The following is a 7,918-nucleotide window of genomic DNA, read 5'->3' on the forward strand; positions in this document are numbered from 1 at the left end:
TGAGTTTGAGCAAACTCTGGGAGATAGTGAAGGACAGGGAAGCATGGCATGCTGCAGTCCATGAGATTGCGAAGAGTCGGACACAACTGAGTGACTGAACAATAACAAATCAAAATAGAAAGATTGAAACTGTTGTAGCCAGTCTCCAAAATGGCCCCAATGGGTCCCATATCCTGGCAGTCATGGACTTGTGCAGTTCTTTCCCACTGAAATTCACTGTGTGTGTGTGTATGCTCCGTCATGGCTGACCTTTGTACAAATAGAATTTTGTGGACTTCAGAGGACAGGCCATTTAAGACATTGCAGTTTCCACCTTACTCTGTCTAGGATCACTCTCTCTGGGAAAATCCAGCTCTCAATTCATGAAAACACTCAAACAACTCTAAGGAGAGCTCAATGTGGCAGTAACTCTGTCCACAGGCAGCAAGGAACCAAGGCCTCCTCCCAGAAGCCATGTGAGTGAGTGAGCCTTCTTGGAAGTGGATCTTCCATTCCCAATTAAGCTTCAGATGCCCTGCAGTCTCAGCTGCCATCTTGACTGCAACCTCATGAAAGACCTCAAAACAGAACTGTTCAGCAAAACTGCTCCTGAATTCTTGATCCACAGAAACTGTAAAGTAATAAATATTTATTGTTTTAAGATACTGATTTTTAAAGTGATTTCTTATTCAGCAATAGGTAGCTAGTAAAAGAAATAAAGCCCTGCCACTCAATGGACATGAGTTTGAGTAAACTCCAGGAGTTGGTGATGGACAGGGATACCTGGCATGCTGCAGTTCATGGGGTCGCAAAGAGTAGGACATAACTGAGCAACTGAGCTGAACTGAATCCACCTGAACATCTTCAATCATGCTGTCTCATGGAGAGAACTGTCATTGCTACATCTAAGAAATCTATGCCCCCGCTTCATCCCAAATATTTAAGTTAAGTCAAGCCCTAATCTAACCTTCCCAGATTTATCTATCACTACTTCTCCACTATCTATACTATATGGTCCAGGAGAACTGGTCAACTTCACTACCCCATGAACATTTTTATGCCTCCATATCTTCATTCAAATAGTTTTCTCTCACTGAAAAGAATTTGCTTTTCCTATCTTTGCTGAAAATCACATTTCTTTAGAATCCCTCTCAGGTGCCATCCATTTTATGCAAGCTTTATTGATCTCCCAAACTGTGTAATACAGCTTTTTATTTTGAAGCCCTGTATTATTCAGGACTATTTTAGTTGCAAATGACAGAATCCTAACTCAGACTAGTTCAAGCAAAAAGTGAATTTATTTGTTCATGTAAGTGGGATATCCAAGGGATAGAGATGATTTAACCATAACTGGATCCTGAGGCTCAAACAATATCATAAGCTGTTTCTCTCCCTCTCTCTCTCTCTCTCTCTCTCTCTCTCCCTCCCTCCCTCCCTCCCTCCCTCCCTCCCTCCCTCTCTCTCTCTCTCTCTCTCTCTCTCTCTCTCTCTCTCTCTCTCTCTCTCTTCTTTACCTCCACATATAAAAGAAGACTCTGACTGTTCCTATTTACCAGGGTCCCAGCAGGAATTGAGGACACACTCAACCTGTACAACTTGTTGCCATAGTTTGGGGAAACCTGCAAGGAATTCTGCAGCAATTACAACTGAGAAAAGCTGTTATCCTTTCTGGACCAGAAGAGATAAGGGATGGCAAGAGTTAACTGAGCCCAGAGAGGAGAGCTATATGAAGGTCACCTGGCATGTGCTGTGACTTCATTAGAGGGATGTAACCAATTACACAGCAACCTTGCAAAGGAAGAAAAAAAAAAAACAGGAAAAAATACCTTGAATGGCCTCATTTTCCTCCCTTGTATTAATTTCTTAAAGCTCCTCATTGGCTAAACCCAACAAGAAAACAGAGGACAAAGAAGTCCATTAATATATTTGATAAAAGTCAGCCTTCTGAAGTCTAGAGTAGGATAGAAAAAGGTAGATAATAGATCTGAAGAGAGGAAGGGAAAATATTTCAGACACCCGACTTTATCATGCCCCCATATATAGGCCTATGGCACAGGGCAGGCTAGTCAGGTTGACCAGCTAGTGTCACATGGTCACCCTGGGGGAAAAGGACTGAGGTGGGGGCAAGGTGACACAATAATGAACCGAATCATCAGAACCATAGATTGGTATGAGGTAGTACCCCGAATGCTACTGGATGAAAAATATGTCTAGTGCAAACCCAATTCTGCTTTAGACTATTTTTGACGGCAATTAATTTCAGTCTTAAGGTATAGTTAGTTCTGACGTTTCCTATCCCACCAATCAGATTAGAAGTACCTAGAGAACACAACTTATGTATTTTTCTAATCATCTTTGAGTCCGCTGCAGCATTCATCACAATACATGGAACAATTCTTAAATAAAACTAATGAGTAATATTAATGAATATTCAGTTGGAAAATCTTTTGTTTATATGTTTTGAGAACAGTTAATGGAAATATAAATAAAGCTTTTATCTTCATTCTATTTTGAGACATTTCATATGTTCCAAGTTGGCTCAAAGATGTCTTTTTTAAATGCCTGGAAATGAATGTTTTGTATGTTTTCCCTCTTACAAAAAAATTATACCAGAGCTTGCATCACTGGCAAAGATGCCCTTATCTAAGAGTGACATGAGGTTAGGATTTACAATCTGTCAGATTTTCTCAGCTAGAAATCATGCCCTCAAGTCACATTTCCTGCACAAACATGGATGCTTTGCTCCATATATTTATGTCCGTCTGTTTCTGGGCATTTAGACCTACTAAAAAGTTGGTTTGACCTTAGCCATAGATGTTAAATAGTGATGAAGTTGAGAGAGATTAAAAGTACTATATGTCATGTGTTATCTCTCCTAATAGAACTCTGAAATGTTTATATTACATAAACTTATGTGCAAAAAGTATTTGTCAGTGAAATGAAATAGTTATATCTTTATTATCCAAGAGGTACACATTTATCTTAATAAAATGACAGAGCAGTGCAAATTTCATAGAAGTGGCAGGATTTAACTTGCTAAAATGCAATGTTGACAAAATTTTTCATATAATATAATAAATATTAGTTCAATATTGCCAAAAATGGCATTAATCTTTGAAACTAAATTTGTAAATTTGTCTTCATTTTTTTCTTTACAAACTGCCAGGCTCCATTAGGACCTAGTCTTAGAATAAGAAATGTTGTCAAAAAACAAGATCCCTATATATGCTGCCTACAAGAGACCCACCTCAAAACAACAGACACATACAGACTGAAAGTGAAGGGCTGGAAAAAGATATTCCACGCAAATAGAGACCAAAAGAAAGCAGGAGTGGCAATACTCATATATGATAAAATAGACTTTAAAACAAAGGCTGTGAAAAGAGACAAAGAAGGCCACTACATAATTATCAAAGGATCAATCCAAGAAGAAGATATAACAATTATAAATATATATGCACCCAACATAGGAGCACCGCAATATGTAAGACAAATGCTAACAAGCATGAAAGGGGAAATTAACAATAACACAATAATAGTGGGAGACTTTAATACCCCACTCACACCTATGGACAGATCAACTAAACAGAAAATTAACAAAGAAACACAAACTTTAAGTGATACAATAGACCAGTTAGACCTAATTGATATCTATAGGACATTTCACCCCAAAACAATGAATTTCACCTTTTTCTCAAGTGCTCACGGAACCTTCTCCAGGATAGATCACATCCTGGGCCATTAATCTAACCATGGTAAATTCAAAAAAATCAAAATCATTCCAAGCATCTTTTCTGACCATAATGCATTAAGATTAGATCTCAATTACAGGAGAAAAACTATTAAAAATCCCAACATATGAAGGCTGAACAACACGCTTCTGAATAACCAACAAATCACAAAAGAAATCAAAAAAGAAATCAAATTATGCATAGAAACTAATGAAAATGAAAACACAACAACCCAAAACCTGTGGGACACTATAAAAGCAGTGCTTAGAGGCAAGTTCATAGCAATACAGGCATACCTCAAGAAACAAGAAAAAAGTCAAATAAATAACCTAACTCTACACCTAAAGCAATAGAAAAGGAAGAAATGGAGAACCCCAGAGTTAGTAGAAGGAAAGAAATCTTAAAAATTAGGGCAGAAATAAATGCAAAAGAAACAAAAGAGACTATAGCAAAAATTCAACAAAGCAAAAAGCTGGTTCTTTGAAAGGATAAATAAAATCGACAAACCATAAGCTAGACTCATCAAGAAGCAAAGAGAGAAAAATCAAATCAATAAAATTAGAAATGAAAATGGAGAGATCACAACAGACAACACAGAAATACAAAGGATCATAAGAGACTACTATCAGCAATTATATGCCAATAAAATGGAAAACGTGGAAGAAATGGACAGATTCTTAATAGAAAATCTTAACAGACCCATCACAAGCATGGAAATTGAAACTGTAATCAGAAATCTTCCAGCAAACAAAAGCCCAGGACCAGACGGCATCACAGCTGAATTCTACCAAAAATTTAGAGAAGAGCTAACACCTATCCTAATGAAACTCTTCCAGAAAATTGCAGAGGAAGGTAAACTTCCAAACTCATTCTATGAGGCCACCATCACCCTAATACCAAAACCTGACAAAGATGTAACAAAAAAAGAAAACTATAGGCCAATATCACTATGAATATAGATGCAAAAATCCTCAACAAAATTCTAGCAATCAGAATCCAACAACACATTAAAAAGATCATACATCATGACCAAGTGTGCTTTATCCCAGGGATGCAAGGATTCTTCAATATCCGCAAATCAATCAATGTAATTCACCACATTAACAAATTGAAACATAAAAGCCATATGATTATCTCAGTGGATGCAGAGAAGCCCTTTGACAAAATTCAACATCCATTTATGATAAAAACTCTTCAGAAAGCAGGAATTGAAGGAACATACCTCAACATAATAAAAGCTATATATGATGAACCCACAGCCAACATTATCCTCAATGGTGAAACACTGAAAGCATTTCCCCTAAAGTCAGGAACAAGACAAGGGTGCCCACTTTCACCACTACTATTCAACATAGTTATGGAAGTTTTGGCCACAGCAATCAGGGCAGAAAAAGAAATAAATGGAATCCAAATTGGAAAAGAAGAAGTAAAACTCTCACTGTTTGCAGATGACATGATCCTCTACATAGAAAATCCTAAAGACTCCACAAGAAAATTACTAGAGCTAATCAATAAATATAGTAAAGTTGCAGGATATAAAATCAACACTCAGAAATCCCTTGCATTCCTATACACTAATAATGAGAAAGTAGAAAAAGAAATTAAGGAAACAATTCCATTCACCATTGCAACGAAAAGAATAAAATACTTAGGAATATACCTACTTAAAGAAACTAAAGACCTATATATCGAAAACTATACAACACTGATGAAAGAAATCAAAGAGGACACTAATAGATGGAGAAATATACCGTGTTCATGGATTGGAAGAATCAATATAGTGAAAATGAGTATACTACCCAAAGCAATCTACAAATTCAATGCAATCCCTATTAAGCTACCAGCCGTATTTTTCACAGAACTAGAACGAATAATTTCAAGATTTATATGGAAATACAAAAAACCTCGAATAGCCAAAGCAATCTTGAGAAAGAAGAATGGAACTGGAGGAATCAACTTGCCTGACTTCAGGCTCTACTACAAAGCCACAGTCATTAAGACAGTATGGTACTGGCACAAAGACAGAAATATAGATCTATGGAACAAAATAGAAAGCCCAGAGATAAATTCACACACCTATGAACACCTCATCTTCGACAAAGGAGGCAAGAATATACAATGGATTAAAGACAATCTCTTTAACAAATGGTGCTGGGAAAACTGGTCAACCACTTGTAAAAGAATGAAACTAGATCACTTTCCAACACCACACACACAAATAAACTCAAAATGGATTAAAGATCTAAACTTAAGATCAGAAACTATAAAACTCCTAGAGGAGAACATAGGAAAAACACTCTCTGACATAAATCACAGCAGGATCCTCTATGATCCATCTCCCAGAATACTGGAAATAAAAGCAAAAATAAACCAATGGGATCTAATTAAAATTAAAAGCTTCTGCACAACAAAGGAAACTATAAGCAAGGTGAAAAGACAGCCTTCTGAATGGGAGAAAACAAAAGCAAATGAAGCAACTGACAAACAACTAATCTCAAAAATATGCAAGCAACTTATGCAGCTCAACTCCAGAAAAATAAACGACCCAATCAAAAAATAGGCCAAAGAAATAAATAGGCAATTCTCCAAAGAAGACATATGGATGGCTAACAAACACATGAAAAGATGATCAGCATCACTCATTATCAGAGAAATGCAAATCAAGACCACAATGAGGTACCATTTCACACCAGTCAGAATGGCTGCGATCCAAAAGTCTATAAGCAATAAATGCTGGAGAGGATGTGGAGAAAAGGGAACCCTCTTAAACTGTTGGTAGGAATGCAAACTAGTACAGCCACTATGGAGAACAGTGTGGAGATTCCTTAAAAAATTGCAAATAGAGCTGCCTTATGACCCAGCAATCCCACTGCTGGGCATACACACTGAGGAAACCAGAATTGAAAGAGACACATATACCCCAATGTTCATTGCAGCACTGTTTATAATAGCCAGAACATGGAAGCCACCTAGATGTCCCTCAGCAGATGAATGGATAAGAAAGCTGTGGTACATATACACAATGGAGTATTCCTCAGCCATTAAAAATAATACATTTGAATCAGTTCTAATGAGATGGATGAAACTGGAGCCGATTATACAGAGTGAAGTAAGCCAGAAAGAAAAACACCAATACAGTATACTGACACATATATACGGAATTTAGAAAATGGTAATGATGACCCTGTATGCGAGACAGCAAAAGAGACACAGATGTATAGAACAGACTTTTGGACTCTGAGGGAGAGGGAGAGGGTGGGATGATTTGGGAGAGTGGCATTGAAAGATGTATACTATCATGTAAGAAACGAAGTGCCACTCTATGTTCGATACAGGATACAGGATGCTTGGGGCTGGTGCATGGGGATGATCCAGAGAGATGATATGGGGTGGGAGGTGGGAGGGGGATTCAGGATTGGGAGCTTGTATACACCCGTGGTGGATTCATGTCAATGTATAGCAAAACCAATACAGTATTGTAAAGTAAAATAAAGTAAAAATTAAAAAAAAAAAAGAAATGTTGTCAAGGCCGTTGAAGTATGAATAATGTGGGAAATGTTGTGACCACAATCATACATATTACAGGTGTGAAAATATGTGCAAACATGAATATAAAATGATCCTAACTTTTGATTTGCTATAATTTCTTTGTAAAAAGAAATTCTTTAGTTTATAAATGCTATCGAAATTATCCTTTCTTATTATTTATCCTCAATTTCACACATTCACTTACTTCTTATATTTTCTGTTGTGAGTCTTTTTATCTAAAAAAACCATCAAACAGCTTCTGCAAAAAGTTATTTTTTATTTACTTTTTAACTTTTTATTTTGTATTGGAGTATAGCCAATTAACAAGGTTGTAATAGTTTCAGGTGAACAGCAAAGGAACTCAGCCACAGATACACATGTTTCATTGGAAGGACTGATGTTGAAACTGAAGCTCTAATACTTTAGCCACCTGAGGCGAAGATCCAATTTATTGAAAAAGACCCTGGTTCTGGAAAAGATTGAGGGCAAGAGGAGAAGGGGATGACAGAGGATAAAAAGGTTGGATGGCATAACCAACTCAATGGACATGAGTTTGAGCAAACTTTGGGAGATAGTGAAGGACACAGGAAACTGGTGTCATGCAGTTTATGGGGTTGCAAAGAGCCAGACACAACTTAGCGATTGAACACCAAGAACAATTCATTCTGCCAAGAAGGATG

The sequence above is a fragment of the Ovis canadensis genome, chromosome X, assembly GCF_042477335.2.
Source record: "Ovis canadensis isolate MfBH-ARS-UI-01 breed Bighorn chromosome X, ARS-UI_OviCan_v2, whole genome shotgun sequence".
NCBI lineage: Eukaryota > Metazoa > Chordata > Mammalia > Artiodactyla > Bovidae > Ovis > Ovis canadensis.